General features: G+C 39.0%; 1 protein-coding gene across 2 annotated transcripts in view; it reads left to right on the top strand.

Annotated features, from left to right (window-relative positions):
• Positions 1–237: 237 nt before the first annotated feature.
• The window catches only part of b4galt2 (UDP-Gal:betaGlcNAc beta 1,4- galactosyltransferase, polypeptide 2), a 210820-nt gene continuing 191380 nt past the window's right edge, over positions 238–19677 (top strand). Inside the window, exon 1 of one of the 2 annotated variants that reach the window (XM_040018758.1) lies at positions 238–746. The gene's annotated coding sequence lies outside the window, so the exon portion shown is untranslated. The remainder of the gene's footprint in view (positions 747–19677) is intronic. The other variant, XM_040018749.1, reaches the window with a different exon arrangement.

The raw sequence follows: 19677 nt of genomic DNA, 5'->3' as shown, positions 1-19677 counted from the left end.
ACCGAACTTGTAGAAAATGGGTTTAAAACCAATTTAAAGGGATTTAAAAAATCTATTATTATTTTTACTTTAAGTATCTGTCTCTCTGTAAATTTTAATGTAGACTTTATCACTTTTTTGAACTTCAGTTGTATTGGGTATCGTTCAAAAAAATCTTACAATTATTATTTTGCTCATGACTGCAGCATAATAACAATAATAGCTGGCAAAAGCTGGATACTAAATTATCAGCTCGCCTTGTATCAGGAAAAAAAAAGCGAAGGAAAACGCGGAGCGCTCAGGCTTCCGTAGGCAGCAGGAGCGAAAGGACCTGCTTGCTGCCACATCCTGAGAGCATCCTTTCTCTGCTTTCTTAACATCATCATCAAAACACAGCGGGATGACGGGAAATCACGAGCAGAGCATCTCTCTTCTTCCCGGTTTGCGGTAGAATATCGTCAGCGCTTGCGTTAACGTTTGACTAGCGTAATGCTACAACATGAAGCTTTTTCCCTGATGAAGAGCAGACATAATAGCCAGTCTGTGGGAAAACAGTGTAGTTATCCCGAGCAGAGTCGAGTCGAGCTGAGCTTCTAGCTTTTTGTGTTTTCTTTTGTCCCCCAGATTTTTCAAACTAAATGCTTATTGAGAGTTAAAAAAAAAAATGTTTTTATTATTTTTTCTCTCTCCCTCGGATGATGTGAACAGTTTGTAGTGCTCCAGCAGAGAAGATGCACAGATACAAGTATCCGCCTGACAACATCAAGGTAGGTGCTCCATCTGCTTTCTGGGATGCATTGTTTCATAAAGCATCGTACACACGCTTTTTCCTTTGTTGCTATTTGCACACTTAATTCCGCATAATTCCTGCAGCTTTTCAACATTTCACTGAGTTTGTGGGTATTGTGGAAATATTCTCGCTATGCAATGCTCCTTACCCCTCTTTTGTTATCATGCACATTCCCACAAACCAGAAGCATCTTTACACCCGCCATACTAGGCTTCATTGAGCCACCCATCACTGATCTTCTACAGTAAATGAACCATCTCAGCATACAGCATTCCTGTTTAGTTGGATGGGCTCCGGAGCTCTAAAAATCCACTCTGAAAGTGCAATTTTTCGCAGAATTGCTGGTGCTGTTATAATAACATCTCCTGCACTGGCAGCGTTACACTAGGGGAATGTGAGTGAGGAAGAGGAGGAGGGGGTGTCTTCATAGCTTAACTAGGCGTTTTACACAGAAGCACTGGACCTAGATTGTAATCCAGTCTGACATCTCTCTCATGTATGACACGGTGTCTCTTTAGTGCTGCTGTTACAGACCGTATACTAGCCAATGAAGTACAAGTACCACAACTGCAGTATTTGTACTTTTTAGTACTTGTTTTGGTGCTGTATATTTAGGCTTTAGAAGTACTTATTTTTAAATCATGTCCAGTTTAGTGTACAAGTAACACATGTACTTGACCTCAGGGCTATTTTCATTAATTAATCTGCTATTTTATTCCTGGATAAACAACACGTTAAAATGTCAGAACAAAGTTAGATTTGTCAACCATGATTTCTTCACACCCGAAGTGCTGTTACATAATAAACATAATGTCTACTGAGTAAATAATTTACAAATATTTTATGTGTTATATTTTAAAAGAAAGCTTGAAAGTCACGTCATGCAGACAGTTTCCGCAAAGCTGTTTTGGCGAAGAATTATCCCTTTGAGCAGTAGTTTCTCACTGTTTTGTGAAAGCATCTTTTGACCCTCGGAGTGAGCCTGTGACTTCACACAAGGCTTATCTGATGGCAGAGAGGGGACTGTGGCACTGGGACGTTTAATTACACCGGACAGGGTTTTCTATGTCTCCACCCTCAGGATATGAAGATGTAAACAGCAGAGTAGTTATTTAGCAAATGTCAGAGATTAATCAAGAGGGTCAGCTTCTTTTTACTACTACAGTATGAATATGAAGTATGCATTCATACAACTGGTTATTTTTTTGGTAGCAGGCATCTCTACTGCACACACACACACACACACACACACACACACACACACACACACACACACACACACACACACACACACACACACACACACCTACCTTAATCAGCAATGGTGCGTCAGAAAGAACAAAGCGACCGGGTTCAACATGAGGTTGTTTTTTTTCTTGAAACGTCTGAAAAACAAGAACATTTTGAGCCATTGTTTTACCAGGTTGATAAGTTAAAGTGAATTAATTTATCTGTCACAAACATAGGTAATGTACACATAATAATAAGCAGATTACTTTCTCAAACAGCTGACAAACAAATATCCTAATATCTAGAAAAATCAACCCTTTTCACTCTTGAGTTTCTTTATCCAGGCATACACAAAAGAGGGGGGAGGACTAAATCGTACTTGTATGTGTGTTGAATCAGCAGAAACTATATTAAGTAAGAAAATAAGCAATAACAATTATTTGCAAGCATCCCTGCCTGAGAGCATCATTCCACTGTATGGTGAGCTGTTACCTGCTGCTTGATTTTTGTGTTTTCCTTTTTATGTAAATAGACTTTTCTTTGATAAACTGATGCAGAAAAAGTTGCAAATTGATGCACAAAATTCACCTCAGCGCAGGAAATGAAGTGTGTGATGCTCAGACATCCCCACTTTTGTCAGCACCAGTTATTCATCATTAGTGGCTGAATAAGTCAGCTGAATAGGCAAAATGGAATTAAGTCCTAGCATTTGCTTGATAGTTTATACTTTCTAAAACCTTTTTTATGGTTTTACTACCTCTTTAGAGTTTTTTTTACAGGTGTAAAAACTATTAACGGGAAGATTAAAAAGATACATTTGCGATTGTTTGAATTGCCAGGTCACAGATTTCGTCCGAATCTGTTCAACCTAAACAGGTGACATGGTGTCGACAGGTGATCGGATTTTCTTGTGTATCTGTTTCCCGAGTCCAGAGTAACATTTACTTTCAGACTCTTGCTTGATTTCTTATGTATATTTTATATATAAAAGGCATTTTTCTTTTCAGTCAAGAGCCTCTCGTTAGCCTCGCTGGCTGCGGCACGTTGCACCACTGTTACAGTGTTTGGATCAGCCTTGCGTAAACACTCCAAGTTTTTCTATTTTTTTTTATTTTTTAATGTCCCGTCCTGCGTAAAGGAATTTGCGTCTGTTTCCAGGAATGGACAATAAGCAGGTTACGCTGCCACAGATAAACTTAATCCTTACTGTCCCTTACAGAAACTCTACAGAATGAAGCAGTGAAGAGCGGGCAGCTTGTTTCACGTTGGTAACCTCTGGTTCACTCGTTATCTTCACCTTTCCGATTCTGGCGGCCTTAACAGCGACTGCTACTGATTCATTTTTCTGATCGCCCTTTCATGTTGGGATTTGTTGTCATGGGAACTAATCAGGCCATTCCTGAGTTGCCGAAGGGGGGAATTCAGAGAGTGTGTGTGTGGTGTCGTTTGTGGTCTATTTTTTTTTCTTTAGGGAGTAAAGTAAAGGTTAAGTTATCATCTTTAATTTATTATTAAGTATTATCTTCTGTTATATTCAGCCTGTGAGGGCAGCGCTGTTTGCACAAGTGTCCCTGTGGACTGAGAGGGTGTTAATATCATTAAATCACAGTGTCCTCAGTCTCAGATATGATCGCTGACCATATATTTTTTTGCACAGTTTCTTGCATTTCTTGTCATTTAATATACGGCACAAATTGCCCCGCTTAACCATGGGTGGACAGTGCTGCTGTTTCAGTGAACACTTTGACCTTTTAGGGAGGTGCTTGGCTGGTTGCTCGGCAACCTTACAAAAATGCTCTGGAACAAAAAATAATACTGCAATTAGAGATTAGCAAAGAAACGTTTGTGCAGATTAAACAAAACCCAAATAACTCTCAAATATATATTTATATTTTTGATGATTTTGAATATTTATTCAAGTATTTTTCTAAATGATCTTCCGAAGTATTATTTCCAGCTAAAACTGTCTCTTTCTCTTCTATCACAACCAGTTTCACTGTGCTGAGATGCACTGTTGATTCCATTTAAATCAAACTCCTGTTTGTTTTTACCCTTGGTGTGATTTATTTGGACAGATATGAACATGCTAATCAGATTTGGGTGTGGACCAAAACAACTGCATCGAGACCCTTTGGAAGAGGTGGTCTTGGTCCTGTTCCCAATAAAGCGGTTCTTTTACAGTGAGAATATAATCTCAAATCCGACCCAACTAGTAGGCGCAGCAACTAGCCTGCTGCGTACAGTTTTCCCTAAAGTATATCCCAGATAAATCCATATGTTTGCAATACCTTTTCTATTCTGCAGAGTATTCTAAAATTCCGTCGTCCTGTATTTACTTTTGTTCCTCATCTGGCTAATATGCAAAGTGAATGTTCTTACGTTGTTTTTAGTGATACATTTTGGTTTGCTAGGGGTTTTCTTGGAGTTTTGTCTGTGCAAAGATAATAAAGGTGTATGTGTGGAACTGTCCAACTACAGGGAGTGCGGAATTATTAGGCAAATGAGTATTTTGTCCACATCATCCTCTTCATGCATGTTGTCTTACTCCAAGCTGTATAGGCTCGAAAGCCTACTACCAATTAAGCATATTAGGTGATGTGCATCTCTGTAATGAGAAGGGGTGTGGTCTAATGACATCAACACCCTATATCAGGTGTGCATAATTATTAGGCAACGTCCTTTCCTTTGGCAAAATGGGTCAAAAGAAGGACTTGACAGGCTCAGAAAAGTCAAAAACAGTGAGATATCTTGCAGAGGGATGCAGCAGTCTCAAAATTGCAAAGCTTCTGAAGCGTGATCATCGAACAATCAAGCGTTTCATTCAAAATAGTCAACAGGGTCGCAAGAAGCGTGTGGAAAAACCAAGGCGCAAAATAACTGCCCATGAACTGAAAAAAGTCAAGCGTGCAGCTGCCAAGATGCCACTTGCCACCAGTTTGGCCATATTTCAGAGCTGCAACATCACTGGAGTGCCCAAAAGCACAAGGTGTGCAATACTCAGAGACATGGCCAAGGTAAGAAAGGCTGAAAGACGACCACCACTGAACAAGACACACAAGCTGAAACGTCAAGACTGGGCCAAGAAATATCTCGAGACTGGTTTTTCTAAGGTTTTATGGACTGATGAAATGAGAGTGAGTCTTGATGGGCCAGATGGATGGGCCCGTGGCTGGATTGGTAATGGGCAGAGAGCTCCAGTCCAACTCAGACGCCAGCAAGGTGGAGGTGGAGTACTGGTTTGGGCTGGTATCATCAAAGATGAGCTTGTGGGGCCTTTTCGGGTTGAGGATGGAGTCAAGCTCAACTCCCAGTCCTACTGCCAGTTTCTGGAAGACACCTTCTTCAAGCAGTGGTACAGGAAGAAGTCTGCATCCTTCAAGAAAAACATGATTTTCATGCAGGACAATGCTCCATCACACGCGTCCAAGTACTCCACAGCGTGGCTGGCAAGAAAGGGTATAAAAGAAGAAAAACTAATGACATGGCCACCTTGTTCACCTGATCTGAACCCCATTGAGAACCTGTGGTCCATCATCAAATGTGAGATTTACAAGGAGGGAAAACAGTACACCTCTCTGAACAGTGTCTGGGAGGCTGTGGTTGCTGCTGCACGCAATGTTGATGGTGAACAGATCAAAACACTGACAGAATCCATGGATGGCAGGCTTTTGAGTGTCCTTGCAAAGAAAGGTGGCTATATTGGTCGCTGATTTGTTTTTGTTTTGTTTTTGAATGTCAGAAATGTATATTTGTGAATGTGGAGATGTTATATTGGTTTCACTGGTACAAATAAATAATTGAAATGGGTATATATTTGTTTTTTGTTAAGTTGCTTAATAATTATGCACAGTAATAGTCACCTGCACACACAGATATCCCCCTAAAATAGCTAAAACTAAAAAACTAAAAACTACTTCCAAAAACATTCAGCTTTGATATTAATGAGTTTTTTGGGTTCATTGAGAACATGGTTGTTGTTCAATAATAAAATGATTCCTCAAAAATACAACTTGCCTAATAATTCTGCACTCCCTGTATGGAGACATAGTTCTGGACTCTTTGACTCTTTACTTTTTGGTTTTAGAAGTAAAGAAGCTTCTCGGATGAGAGGTGATCTTCATAAAACCTAAAGAAGTTCAGATGCCATGCATGACAGAAAGCATACTGTATGATGCATGCACTCTGTTGTTTTGCTGTTGTAAAGATGATAAGAGAAAAAGTTGAAATTGTGTAAGACTGCACTGTTCAGTTTTGTACTTGCACTTTGCATTTGACTGTATGACATATAAACGTCTTATTTTTGAGGACTAGGTGTCTGGTTGTCCTGATGGACTATGGTCTCTTTAGATTAACTATGGTGAGAGTGCTTTTAGTTCAGTTTGGCTTCCCATTATTGTATTGATTTTAAAATTGTTATCAGATTTGTGTTTAATTTCATTTGCTTGGGTATAGTTTCTTGTTACACAGACAAGTACGACTGGAGAGTTGGCCTCTTACCTCAGATCTCCGTAATGAATGCATGTATGGGGAGCATGCATCATTTCAAAACGAGAAAAAAAAAAGAAGACAATGGTGCTTCTTCCTTCTGCTGCCTTGATTTTAAAATAGAACTTAATTTAATTGTAATTTTGCAGAGATGCTAGATTGTCTCTTCTCTTTCCTGTATAACTTTCTGCGTTGCTGGTTTTTGTGTGTTTGAAATAGTGTGCTGTATATGTGTCGGATATAGTAATGACTGACATGGAGACAGGTGAGCCATTTTAGAAAAAAGAAACGAAATACTTACAAAGAACAGCAGACTAAAAGTAGAAAAAAGTCAAACAGAGCCAAAAGAGCAAATGTTATGATTCCATATCTTTTTTAGCTGTTCACCTGATATTCTTCCACTTATGGTCACTAGTTATGGGACTCCAAACCAGTCATTACCCAAAAGCTCAAAGTGTAGCAAGAAAATCCCCCCTCACCACTGTGCCACCACAATCATCCCGATTTGTTGATGCAAGGAAGGATTGACCTGTGCTTTCATGTTGTCGCCATCCAAATGTTGCAGCAGAGATTGAGACTCAACCTGGCAACATTTTCACTCTTCTGTTGTTCAATTTTGATGAGCCAGTGGGAATTACAGTCTCAGTTTCCTGTTGTTAACTGGCAGGACTGGCATGGTGTGGTCTTTTCTGCTGTAGCCAATCTGCTTCAAGGTACAATGTGTTGTGTGTTCAAAGATGCTTTTCCCCAGCACGCATGCCATGTGGCCCACAGCGAGCAGCCCACAGAATCCTCTCTTGGGGGCCCAGAAAGACAAAACTGCTCTGGACACTGGGGTAGCCTATATGGGCAAGTCCATATTGGGTTTGCCCAAAGGAACTCCATGTAGGTAAAAGGGTAAAAGGAAAGATTCTTATATAGAACTTTTATACTCTACATGAACACTCAAAGTACTTTATACAACATGTGTCATTCACCCACTCACACAAGCAGTATCGTGCTTTCTGTCTACCATTGAAACTCCAGTGAACACATTAAGAGCAACTCAGGGTTCAGTATCTTGCCCAGGGATACTTTGGCATGCAGACTGGAACAGCTAGGGATAAAACTGCCAACCTTCCAATTGGTAGAGGACCTGCTCTATCTCCCCCGCCCACACGGCCCAACAGCTTACTCACAAATGCCCAAAGTAGACCCCAATGGGCATTTTTACTTGCTCTCCATACCTTGGTCATAAAATATGGTTATTTATGTTACTGTTGCCTTTCTGTCAGCTCAAAGGAGTCTGTCCATTCAGTGTCAACCCGGCATTTTCACCCAGAGAACTGCTGTTATCTGGATATTTTCTCTTTTCCGGATTATTCTCTGTAAACTCTGGATATGGCTCTGTGGGACAATCCCAGTAGATCAGACCAGCTCAGACCAGCCCATCTGGCACTTACAACCATGCTGCGTTCAAAATCACTTAAATCACCTTTGTTTCCCATTCTGATACTCAGTTTGAACTTAAGCAAGTCGTCTTCACAATGTCTACATACCTAATGCATTGAGTTGCTGCCATGTGATCGGCTGATTAGAGATTTACACGAACAAGCTGATGAGCAGGTGTTTCTTACAAAGTGGCCACCGACTGTCTGTAACGATACCCTATAGTGTTTGAAGAACGACTGTGTTATGCAGTAACTAACAACAGATCTCCTTTCACTTAGTTTCTTAGGTTTATCCTTTCCTTCTGTTCAGTGTGACTACAGACTCTGTTGTTTGTACATGTTGTTTTCTTTTGCACTTAAAAAGAATAAACACCGCTTTTCAAATTGTTTACAAAATCCAAACACCCAAGGACACAGGTTGATTGGAAAGTGGTGGCCTTAAGCCAAAAGTCCCACTGATGTTTTAAGCCAAAAAGACACTCATTTAAGTAAACTGTCTTTAAACCCCCCCCCTCACCAAATCCTCATCTCACTCCTTCTGCCCACAATCCCTCTCGCAGTGAAGCTTTCCTTCCGCTGAAGCACTTCATTTATTTCTTTGCTCTGTTGCCAAATGAGCAGCTGGATCAGACAGTGAGGGGGGGAAGAAGACAGAGAAAGAGGATGGAGAGGGAGAGAGAGGGAGAGAAAGAGAGGGAGATGATGATGTTTCCAATGTTGTCCATGCATTGTAACTACAGACGGGGCTTTGTTGTATTTGCATAATGCGGGTGCAGCCCTGCCTGCTGAGAAACAGTGAAAAGCAGCATCAAATACTTTTTCCCACTGTGATATCTCATTGATTTCTCTGTTGCTTGTCAATTTCATCTGGAAAAACAAATTTACGAATATATGAGCGGGAGTGGACCTTTAAAACAAAGCGGCGCGCTTGTTCTTCGATGGGAGACAGCAGGAAGAGGAGCAGAGAGGCAATGTGATATCAGACTTTTAAACAGTTCAGCCTCCTTGAGATCAGAGACAGCTGAGAGGCAATTTAATATCCGCATGGGCAGAGCTGAGGAGGAAGTTTTAGACAAGAGAACACTAGAGTTTTGTTCTGATTTGGTCGGCTTTTATTCCCCTCTGTTCGACCTCGTCCCACTCAGCTTCTTTCATCTTGTTCTCTCTTTTTTTTAATATATATTTACCGGATCTGTTTGTTCTGTTCTGTTTTTGTTGTAGCCGGGGTGCAATTTATTTTCCGCTCCAAGTAAAAGTAAAAATCTCATTGTCACAATATTAAAATAGCTGATACTGATCCATCGTTCTCTATTCCATAATCTCTAATTGCTAATTCTACATTAGGCAGTAAGGATGCTTTAGCATCACTTTACTTAGAGGTTCTGTCAATAGCTTTATTTATTTATTTATTGAGGTGAAACTTAGCAGGGTAGATATCCATCCCTCCATTTATGGACTTTATTACATCTCTCCTAGGAGAAAAGCCAGGATACACCTGGACGGGTCCTCCAGGGACAGCCTGTCTGCCTGCAGGGAGCTCTGTTGTCAGATGGAGGCAGTGTATGTGGTACAGCCGGACTTTGGGCCACTCTTGCTCGTGTTGTTGTTGATCTGTCAGCCACCAGCTGAGAAAAGCAAAGTTAGAACATACAAAGTGCAGAAGTAAAACTGAGTGTCAAAAACGTTGAAAGGTACCCACTGCAATCACTGTCTGTGTTTTCCATACTCTATTTTTTGTCTTTAAAGTTTATTTTGCGGTTCTCCCGTTGCTGGTGAACTCTACTATCGCTATTCCTGTGAGGCGACAGTGCTAACCACTTTAACCTTTGCCACCAGGCTAAATGTAATTTTTGTTCCACCATTAGAAAAAAATAAATAATATATGAGGCAAGGATTTGAGAAGTGCACAGCCTTAGGATTAAATTTAATTAATGGATGCTTAACGTTTAGCCAAAGATGTGGCCTTGCTCTTGGTACCTCCCTGGTTGATGTTGGGTGGCAGGTGAGATTAAGGTAATGCCTACCACCTACCATAAAACCTAATGCGTGGCCCAAACAACTGAGGAAAAACTCAATAGTGCACGGGCGAGGGTGAAACACAGCCTGGGTGGAAATATCCTCCTATTTTCTTAAGTGGATTGCGATTAAATTAGGTAAAGACAGTGCAGTCATCTTCCTAAGATGATTTGCATTTATTTTCACTATCCCAATTATTTATTTTTTATTCAGCACCTCTTAGTGTTTCATATTGATTGTAAATTTAGCTGTAAATTTCTGGCTTTCCTCTCAGCTTCAGCTGTGTGAAAACCTGCTAAATTAAGATGGTGAACTTTTATTTAACCTATTAAGATCGCCACTGTGAGCACATTAGCAAGCTGATGTTGTCATTTAGCTCACAGCGTGACAGCTTCTACAGCCTTACACAGCCACTAGTGTAGTTGTATTATGGAGAGCTGGATACTGTATGCCAAAGATAAGGCCAATACTTTTGTGCCTTCTGTGTTTATTTTGGAGTTGAGTGGCCTACTGCAGCCTCCCACTGGATTTCACTCAGTCTGTAGACTAGGCACAGGGGAGGTTATTAAAAAAAAGCCATAACACAAGATTAAAAGCTGATGTTGTTTACAGTTATAGGTGTGCTTCACAAGTTTCACAAACTAAATATTTTTTCTTTTTATATTTTTATTACATAGGTAATAAAAAGATGTTGGTCTGGAGGGGATTGTTATTGCTTTGTATAGTGCGAGTGGCTACAAAGAAAGACTGGTAAAGTTTTAGAGATAGTTGATACTAGAGGGTAGATAATGAGACAGCTGATATAGTTCAGAAGTCTTGAGACACTCCTCATTTCTTTATATTTTGCTACCAAGGAGCAAGCTTTCTTGTTTTGTTTTGTTTTTTGTTCCTTTCTGAAGGTCTATCAAGGTTTTTTAAGTGTTGTGTCTATACACAACAGAAAACTTAGAAAAGAACCATTTTTACATTATATACATACATTATATACATTACACACATACACTGTAATTTTACACTATTCTTGAGTCAAGAAAGATGATACAGTCTGACAGGAATGCAAAAGGGTTTTTAGACCAACAAGATGATACCCAACGATGTATTAGCCAAACGCGCGGCATATTTTAGCTTTGTGTGCAGTGTGTCTTTAAAAAATCTGAGGAAACTAGACAAGTGGAAGACAAAAGAAGAAGTGCTGAGACTAAAAGGCTATCTACTATGTACAGCAGGTGAACAGTTTTTGAAAGTCTTGTCTGTAAGAAATGGAAGAAAAAGAATCCAACAAAGACCTGATGCAGGACCTGAGAGATGCATCTGACCCTTCAGTTGATCCAACTACTGCTCACTGAAGTCTCATCAGTGGAAGGGTGGCTGTCAAGAAGCCATTGTTAAGGAAGGGAAATGGGGACAATAGGCTGAGTTATGCCAAATTACACAAGAACTGAATTGAAAATCAAGGCAACATGTCTGATTGAGTGATAAATTTAAAAATTAGAAATATTTGGTCCAATCATTATCAATATATATGGAGAGAGTGACAACTGTGAGGATCTACAGTAAAACATGGTGGAGCCTCTGTTTGATTTAAGGCTGTATTTCAGCCTGTGGTGTTAGGGACATGTCGAAATTATTGGAATTACAAAGACAGCAAAGTACCATCAGATCCCAAACACAATGTAGCGAAAGTATACCTGGATAGAAAAACACCCAGTAGATTGCCGACCCTTAATCTCGGTCACTCTCTCGAAGCTCTAAAACTTCACTCCTCGCATTTCGTAGTATGTGTCGTAATCGCAGGTAAAAAAAGAGGCCTACATATTTGCAACAATAAACATCTGTCAAAGTGACACACAACACTGTATAAGTCATGAAGAACTGTCTTTATAAACCTAGCTCAGGCTAGACACTATTGTCAGTCCTACCTTCAGGCAGGAGAACTTCGTGATTGTATGACAGCTTGTGCATTAATAATGTAATTCACATTTGAGCCTGGAGTTATCACAACCATAAGGTGGGTCAACTGTAGAGTTCTCATGTGACATTGTTCTGCTGCAGGCAGATAAATATTCTCTTTACCTTTTATTTTCTATTAAAAACACAGTTTCAATGAAAAGATCATAAACATACAGACACAGTGTTTTCATTTTGTGAATGACTTGATTTAATTAACGGCTGAGTAGTTGCAGCACTTTACTTCAGGGTTAGCAGTATACTTGTGAATTGATGATTATGATTTTCCTGTAGTTACATCTTTGACTATTTAATCTGCTACATGTCAAATAACAGGCTTCCTGAGAATAAAAAAGATGATGCCTGATGTGTAATAACATTGCAATTTCACCTCTTGTTTTTTAGAAAATTAACAAAAAGTATAAGAAAAGTGTATTATTATCATTATTTTGGTCATTTGTTAGCAGTTTGTGTTTTTTTCAAGAGTAATGTCACTATGTTGATGAAGAAGTTAATGACGCGCTGATTATCGATGTATTTTCTCACTAATGATTCACTTTGGATTCGCCTACCTTTAGATTGTTTTCTTTTTGTTATGTCACTCATGAGGGACGCAGTATGTGAGATGAACTCTGTGAACTTAAACTGAATGAACTTTGCTGATGAACACCGAAAGGCCATTGCTGTGTTGACGTGGAGTGGCTGATTCACCCATGATGCTTTGTCCTTTCCCATTGTGACAGTGAGGTTGAAGCTCAGTCACTGAGCTTACGTGCTCTCAGACAAACTGGGTTTGACTGGCTGCTTGATCCTTTGATAAAACTGAAAGTGACCTTTAACGTGTGCACATGTCGGTTTTTTCACTAATGATGCTCAAAAATCAGCTTGAGAGGGTTTGAAATGGACAGAATTACATAAGCAAGAACCATAAACAAAAAGGCTGAACTGAAGTGAGAAGTTGAACGGTACCACTCCTCGTTTTAGTTGTCTCATGTCTGCAGTCGGGTTGTCACCATAATAGAATTTCAAACTTGATACTAATCCTTAAGACGCAGCATAATGTTTTGATACCATGTTATTATTAAGATAGTGGCTAATGTTAATGATAAAACAACAATGTGGGGGTTAGTCTTCATTTAACAGAAGGATACAATTATTTGTTTTGAAGAAAGTTTCTCATAAGGTCCCAGATTGAGGCTGGATTATGGTTCTGTCAGCTACTAGAACTAGAAACAGCAGCAGCCTACCTTAACAACCAGCATTGAAATACAAAATTTAAAAAATTAAAACAAAAATCCCCCAAAACCCTGTTCTCTTCTCTTCTTTTGTTTTGTTTTTTTGCACTTTCGAACAGCATCTTAAAATATGTCACATATACTTTATAGTTACTGTGTGATCATCACACAATGTAACATTGGTGTTGCTCTTAATGTTATTTTGGTATTTTCCTATCTTTATTTTAAAAAGATCAGATTTTTTGTTCATTTTTATTATGATATTTAAAATCAGGTTTCAGGTACTTCTCTGGGTATTGGTATTGACTTTGAAATTCTATTATTCTCACAATCTTATATCTGAGTATGTATTTTTATGAGCACATTAGTCTGCCATAATCTTAATACAGTATTTGCATTTTAAATATGCAGGTGTACAGCCAGTGTTTTTTTGTTTTTTTTAAACTGCTGCAACAAAGTAATTTACCACATCTGGAAAACATAAAGTATGACTTTATTTTAAAAGGTTGGTTAGCACAAAGGTGGAAACAGCTCGCCAGGCTCAGAATAAGTGAAATAATAAATAAATTAAAATATTCCTGACAGGATCTCTAAAGCTTACAGACTATTACGATTTGTGTGTTAATCCTTACAAAAAGAATGTAAAACATGTTAGTGTTACAGGGGATTATGGGGTTTTGTGTTTCTTGAAGTCAAGAATGTTTAAGAAAATAGCTTGCCGCAATATTTTAACATAGTCTGATCATGAAATACGCGCACAACAATAACCCCCAAAAAACTGAACTTAAGGTAAAATATTTCAGAGATCTAAAGACCTGACTTCCACTTTCTTCCTTTATCATTAAGGGAAGTCAAAGAAAAACAACTTAAGTCTCACTGATTGAGTTTACATGTACAAATGTATCCTGTTTCCAGTGGTACAGCCATTTCTCTTTGATGGCATTATATTATTTGGAATACTCACAAAGTGTAGGATCTCCTACAAACACCTTGTCCATATTTATGATCTATGGATGTATGGCTATTTTATAAATTGATTCATGTAGTTAGTACTTAACTCCTGTGCAGTATGTTGTATTGTTGCCATCATACCCTGCTTCTTAGGGACGTGACCTAGATCCTTCACAATGACAGTGTGTTCTCTGTCGCTCTATTTCCACCATCTCCCCTTCCCCCCTCTCTCTCCGTTTTTATTATATCATTCACTGGTTTCAGATTTCATCATGGGGATCAAATTTTCAGCAAAGACACAGATACTCTGTGGTTTTCTTTGAAAATTGATTTATAGGTTTGAAAAAGCCTTTTTGGTTGACTTTAGATGTGGTGCAATACCTCTGACTGGATTCCAAATCTGTAATTTCGTCAGATATGCACCTTTAAGTGACCTCTTTTTGTGTGGTGTGAATGAAAGATTTAGCTTCTTTTCCTAATACATGAGACTCACACTCTACAGGCTGCTTGTGCCAAGCCATAGATAACTTCTGTCTGTCTCAGTGTGTGCTGGTTGGTTTGTGGGAGATGAACTTGCCTACAGCAAGATGTGTTGGTGCCACGAGAGACCTCTGAGGCTCTATACTATCAAGTGTAGCATGGCTAATTAATTTTTGATAAGACTGAGAGGGCTGACTTGTAGGTTAAAACTCAAGAGGCTGGAGGCTCAAGAGGCAGATGCGATTGAGGGTGGAAGAGGAAAAGAGAGAGAGATGCTCAGACTGTGATCTTCATCCAGCCTTCATCCAGCCTTCATCCTGCCTTCACACTCAAACTTCACACTTAAACTTACGCTTATTTACCTTTGAGCATCTTTGTTTTGAGTCGTAGTCAATATATGAAGAAATATAACAGCCCCGCATTTTTATGACCACTTGGGGGCAGCAGAAGCAAACTGTGAGGTCAATAATTACATATTTAGGTTGACATGGTGAATTTGTTAGTAAATGGTTTCTTATTCACCCACTTTCTGGAGCATTTTCAGGTAATCTGATGAATGAGCTCTAGCTCTTTTTGTGCTCTTCCTAGCTCAGTAAAACACCTTGGGCGTTAGTTAATAAAACTGTTTGCCAGCTTTTGTGATAAGCAGGTAGTCCACAGTGGTTTTATTAAAAACACTTAAAAAAGCAGGCTTCTGCAGTTGAAAATGTGAGAAGTGTGGGTGCAGTGGGGAAAACCAGAACAGTGAAGTTATGGCCTGGAAAACGATGACTTTAAAGTTGTTATTAGAGGAAATGCCGGATGTTAAGATTCGAGATCAGTTAACTAAGTTTACAACTTCGGTCTAAAAACAGTGCAAAAACCTAGCCTTGTCTTATGAGTACCAAGTAACCTGATATACTGTATTGGTGTCTGTGAAAAACAACGCCCAAATCTCCTGGTTCTAAGCAGGAAGTTGCTTTTTCCTAGCTTGGTTTTCATTTGATTCATGACTTTATGAATATCTTCACAAATAAATTTTTAAAATCAGCCATGTACCGATGAGGCCTTCAAGCTGAAAGTAGTTAAATCGTTACTTAATAAGCCATCACTTGCCCCAGCTGTGTTAGCTAATTAAAGGCCAATCTCCAATGTTCTTTGTTCATGTAAATGGAGAGTCCTCTTTACACACTAAGGATAGTTATGGAGGCCCTGCGACAGACTGGCGACCTGTCCAGGGTGTACCCCGCCTCTCGCCCTATGACAGCTGGGATAGGCTCCAGCACCCCCCGCGACCCTGAAAAGGAGAAGCGGAAGCGAATGGATGGATGGATGGATAGTTATGGAGTTCCACAGGGTTCTGTGTTAGTACCACTTCTGTGGATATTGTATATGCCTCCCTTAGCCAGTGTCATTAGAAGACATAGCATACAATTTCACTGCTATGCAGATGATACCCAACTTTATCTGTCCAGATAACACACATCAGTTATTTAAAGTGTAGGGCTGTCTCACAGACATGACCTCTAATTTTCTCCTTCTAAATTCAGATGAAACGGAGGTTATTGTATTCGGCCCTCAAAATCTTAGAAATGTGCTATGTAACCAGATGCTCGCTCTAGATGGCATTACCTAGGCCTCCAGTAACACAGTGAGGAATCTTGCAGTTGTTTTGGACCAGTCTTTCAATATGCATATTAAACAAATATGTAGGACTGCTTTTTTCCATTTGCACAGTATCTCTAAAACTAGAAGCGTCCTGTTCTGCAGAAAAACTCGTTCATGCATTTCTTACTTCTAGGCTGGACTATTGTAATTTGTTAATATCAGGATGTCCTAAAAACGTCCTGAAAAGTCTATAGTTGATCTAAAATTCTAGTGCAAGATTACAGGCAGGGACTAGAGAAAGAGAGCATATGTCTTCTATATTGGCTTCTCTTCATTGGCTCCGTGTTAAATCCAGAATCAAATTTAAAATCCTTCTCATCAAATACAAGACCTTGAATAATAAGTCCCCATCTTATCCTAAAGCCCTCAGAGTATTGTATCACTGCAATAGAGCACTTATCTCTCAAACTACAGGATTATTTGTGATTCGTAGATTGTTTAAAAGTAGGATGGGAGGCAGAGCCGTCAGCTTCCAGGCCCCTCTTCTGTGCAACCAGCTCCCAGTTTGGATTGTTGCTATGACTTGGCGCTATATAAATAAGACTGAATTGAACAGATAATTAAAAAAATAACAAAAACCTCTTTAATAACAAAGAAAATGTTTTTATGAGGCAACAGTGAGAGTCCTCTATCTGTTGTCTGCCTCATCAGTTGGTTAAGATGAGTATATAAACTAAACTAAACAAGGCATACAGCCTGAGGGCTGCGCTGAGAACATCTGCTAAAGAGCTGGAGACTCATGATGCTGGGAGCGAGTGTGTATGTACTTATATGTCTGCGTGTGTATGTCTTTGTGAGGACCAGTGTGAACTGCAAATATTGGGAGTGTGTATTTTAAGGTTAATACTTAGTTTTAGGTTTAAAAGTAAAGTATTTATGATGGGGTGAGAAGGTGGGTCATGCATTATATCAATTGGTTTTCTAGTAGAAACTGTAAATGTGTTTATGAATGTGTGTAGTGGTGAAAAAGCTCACTGCTGGAAAAAGTCTTATTCTTTGTTGCATTAAACCCTGTTAGAAATGATCAATGGTGGTTGCACTGACGGGAAGATCAAGGCGTGTATACAATACGATCTCATATCCTTAATTTATTTGATATATTCAGCTCAATTACGGCAAATGGACAGAAGTACAGGATGTGGAAGAACTGTTTCTCTTCAGTTATATTTTGGGTTTCAGATGGTTTACAGTACTGTGCAAAACTCTCCATGACACCCCTCATATCTTTATATTTGTACTGCAGGAGCCAGACTTTTTTATCATGTTTAAAATGTTTTGTTTTGTTGTTGTTTTTGTTTTTTTCAAATTTGAAGCCACTTCACACTGACCTTTTGAATTATTCATGCATATAAAAGGCACCTAACTCTAGGGATGAATCAGTGTTGTGTCTACACATAACATACATCTTACCAAACAGCCCATTTTAATTTGTATCTTTAGGCACTTTGTTACTAGCAGCCTGTTACAATTTTTCTCCTATTTCTTTAAAAATGGCAGAAAATACCAAAAGTAATTATTGGTACATCTTAGCATTGTGTGTCCCAACAAACTATCTGCAGTCGATGAACAGTGAAGAGTGAAAGTTGTTCCATCTACTGTTCACTAAAGCCTCATCAGAAATGGTCTCAGTTGAACGGTGGCTGTCAGGAAGTCATTCGTAAGGAAGGGAAACCAGGAGTAAGGGCCAAGCAATGCCAAATTACATAAAAACTGCACTGAAAATCAGAGTCAACAGATCAAATGGAATAATGAAACCAGATGGGTTATTTTTGCTTGAAATCATCATCAATATATACAGAGGACGTCAGGAGAGAGGTACAAGATTGAGCGTCTACAGCCATCTATAAAGCATGGTGGAGGCTCGGTCATGATTTTGGGCTTTGGGCCCTTCAGACAGTGGTGTTGGAGATCTTGTCAAAATTGATGAAAATGTGAATGCAGAAAGTTATCATGAAATTTTTATCCACCATGAAGTATTTGGAAAGTGTCTGATTTGCAACTGCTTCATTTGCCTATTATGACTACAGAAAATACAGAATTCTAAATAAGTAGTGATGTTTTATTATAACAAAAATAATTATTATAGCCACTTTGATGACAAAGAAAATCTTTGCATGTGACAAAAATGTCAGTCCTCTATCTGTTGTCTGCCTCATCAGTTGGTTAAGATGAGTATATAAAATAAACTAAACAAGGCATACAGCCTGAGGCTTTAGCAGATGTTCTCAGTGCAGTCTGAGAACATCTGCTAAAGAGCTGGAGACTCATGATGCTGGACGTGTGTGTATCCGCTTGTATGTCTGTCTTTGTAAGAACCAGTGTGAACCTTTAAATATTGCGAGTGAGGATCTTTTGGGCCGTACAGTACTTTGTTTTTGTTTTAGGGTAAAGAACTGGTTCTAGGTTTAAAAGTAAAGTATTTATGATGGGGTGAGGAGGTGGGTCATGCATTATATCAATAGGTTTTCTAGTACAAACTGTAAATGTCTTTATGGATGTGTGTAGTGGTGAAAAAGCTCTCTGTTGCATTAAACCCTGTTAGAAATGATCAATGGTGATTGCACTGACGGGAAGATCCACGAGTGTATACAATACGATCTCATATCCTTAATTTACTTGATATGTTCAGCTCAGTTATGGCAAATGGACAGAAGTACAGGATGTGGAGAAGAACAATTTATTATTATAGCTTGTTTTCAGTTTTGAAGGACCTTTTGAAAGCCTGAAGAGTTACCACTTTTGCACTACAAAAAATTGCAAGTCTCTCTCCTTGAAAGCAAAACATCAAGAAATAATGGGTAGCTCAGTACTTTATCTGCCCCTGGTGGACAGCTTTTACTTACCCTGTTTCACTGGCCATCCTTCTATCCTTCTTCTTGCTTCCAACTTCCATATGTTTTAGCAAGTTGAACTTGTGTCCATCCTGAGGTACCCTCAAGTAAGACTGTCGCTGTAGCTCAGCGTTGAAAACAAATTAAAATCGTTTTTTTTTTCCACGTTATCTAACAGTGAAGGCAATTCCATGTTGGCTTGTGTGTTACTGCTGCACCTCTGAAACACATCTGGTAGGAACACAGCTTGAAGCAATTAGAGGTGTGAGGAAGGCTGAGAGAACAGGTAGAAGTTGTTGCAGTGACAACAGCGGTTGCATGTGTATGAAGAAGAGAACACCCAGGGGTTTTTATTATGATTATACAAACATCATGTTGTGGTAAATTATATAAAATCACCACAATCGGGTTGTACTAGTAAAAAAACTAATCACAGTGGTGTGTTTAAATAGTCCTTTTTTATGATGGGGTGTTGTGCTATGCTTTTTTTATCTTCTTTTATCAACATTGACTCTTTAGTTTTATTTCATAAATATTTTAAACAATGGATTTTGATGTTCATTTGTTAACATGTCACAGAAAATTTGAAGTTTTGTTAACTTTTGGTAACCTACACTTACACCTGACACTGACGTGCAAAACGTAGTTAGAAAATA

The sequence above is a fragment of the Simochromis diagramma genome, unplaced genomic scaffold (genome assembly GCF_900408965.1).
Source record: "Simochromis diagramma unplaced genomic scaffold, fSimDia1.1 OVJJ01000205.1, whole genome shotgun sequence".
Lineage (NCBI taxonomy): Eukaryota > Metazoa > Chordata > Actinopteri > Cichliformes > Cichlidae > Simochromis > Simochromis diagramma.
The sequence above is the reverse complement of the archived record's forward strand: the minus strand, read 5'-3'. Positions and strand labels throughout refer to the sequence as shown.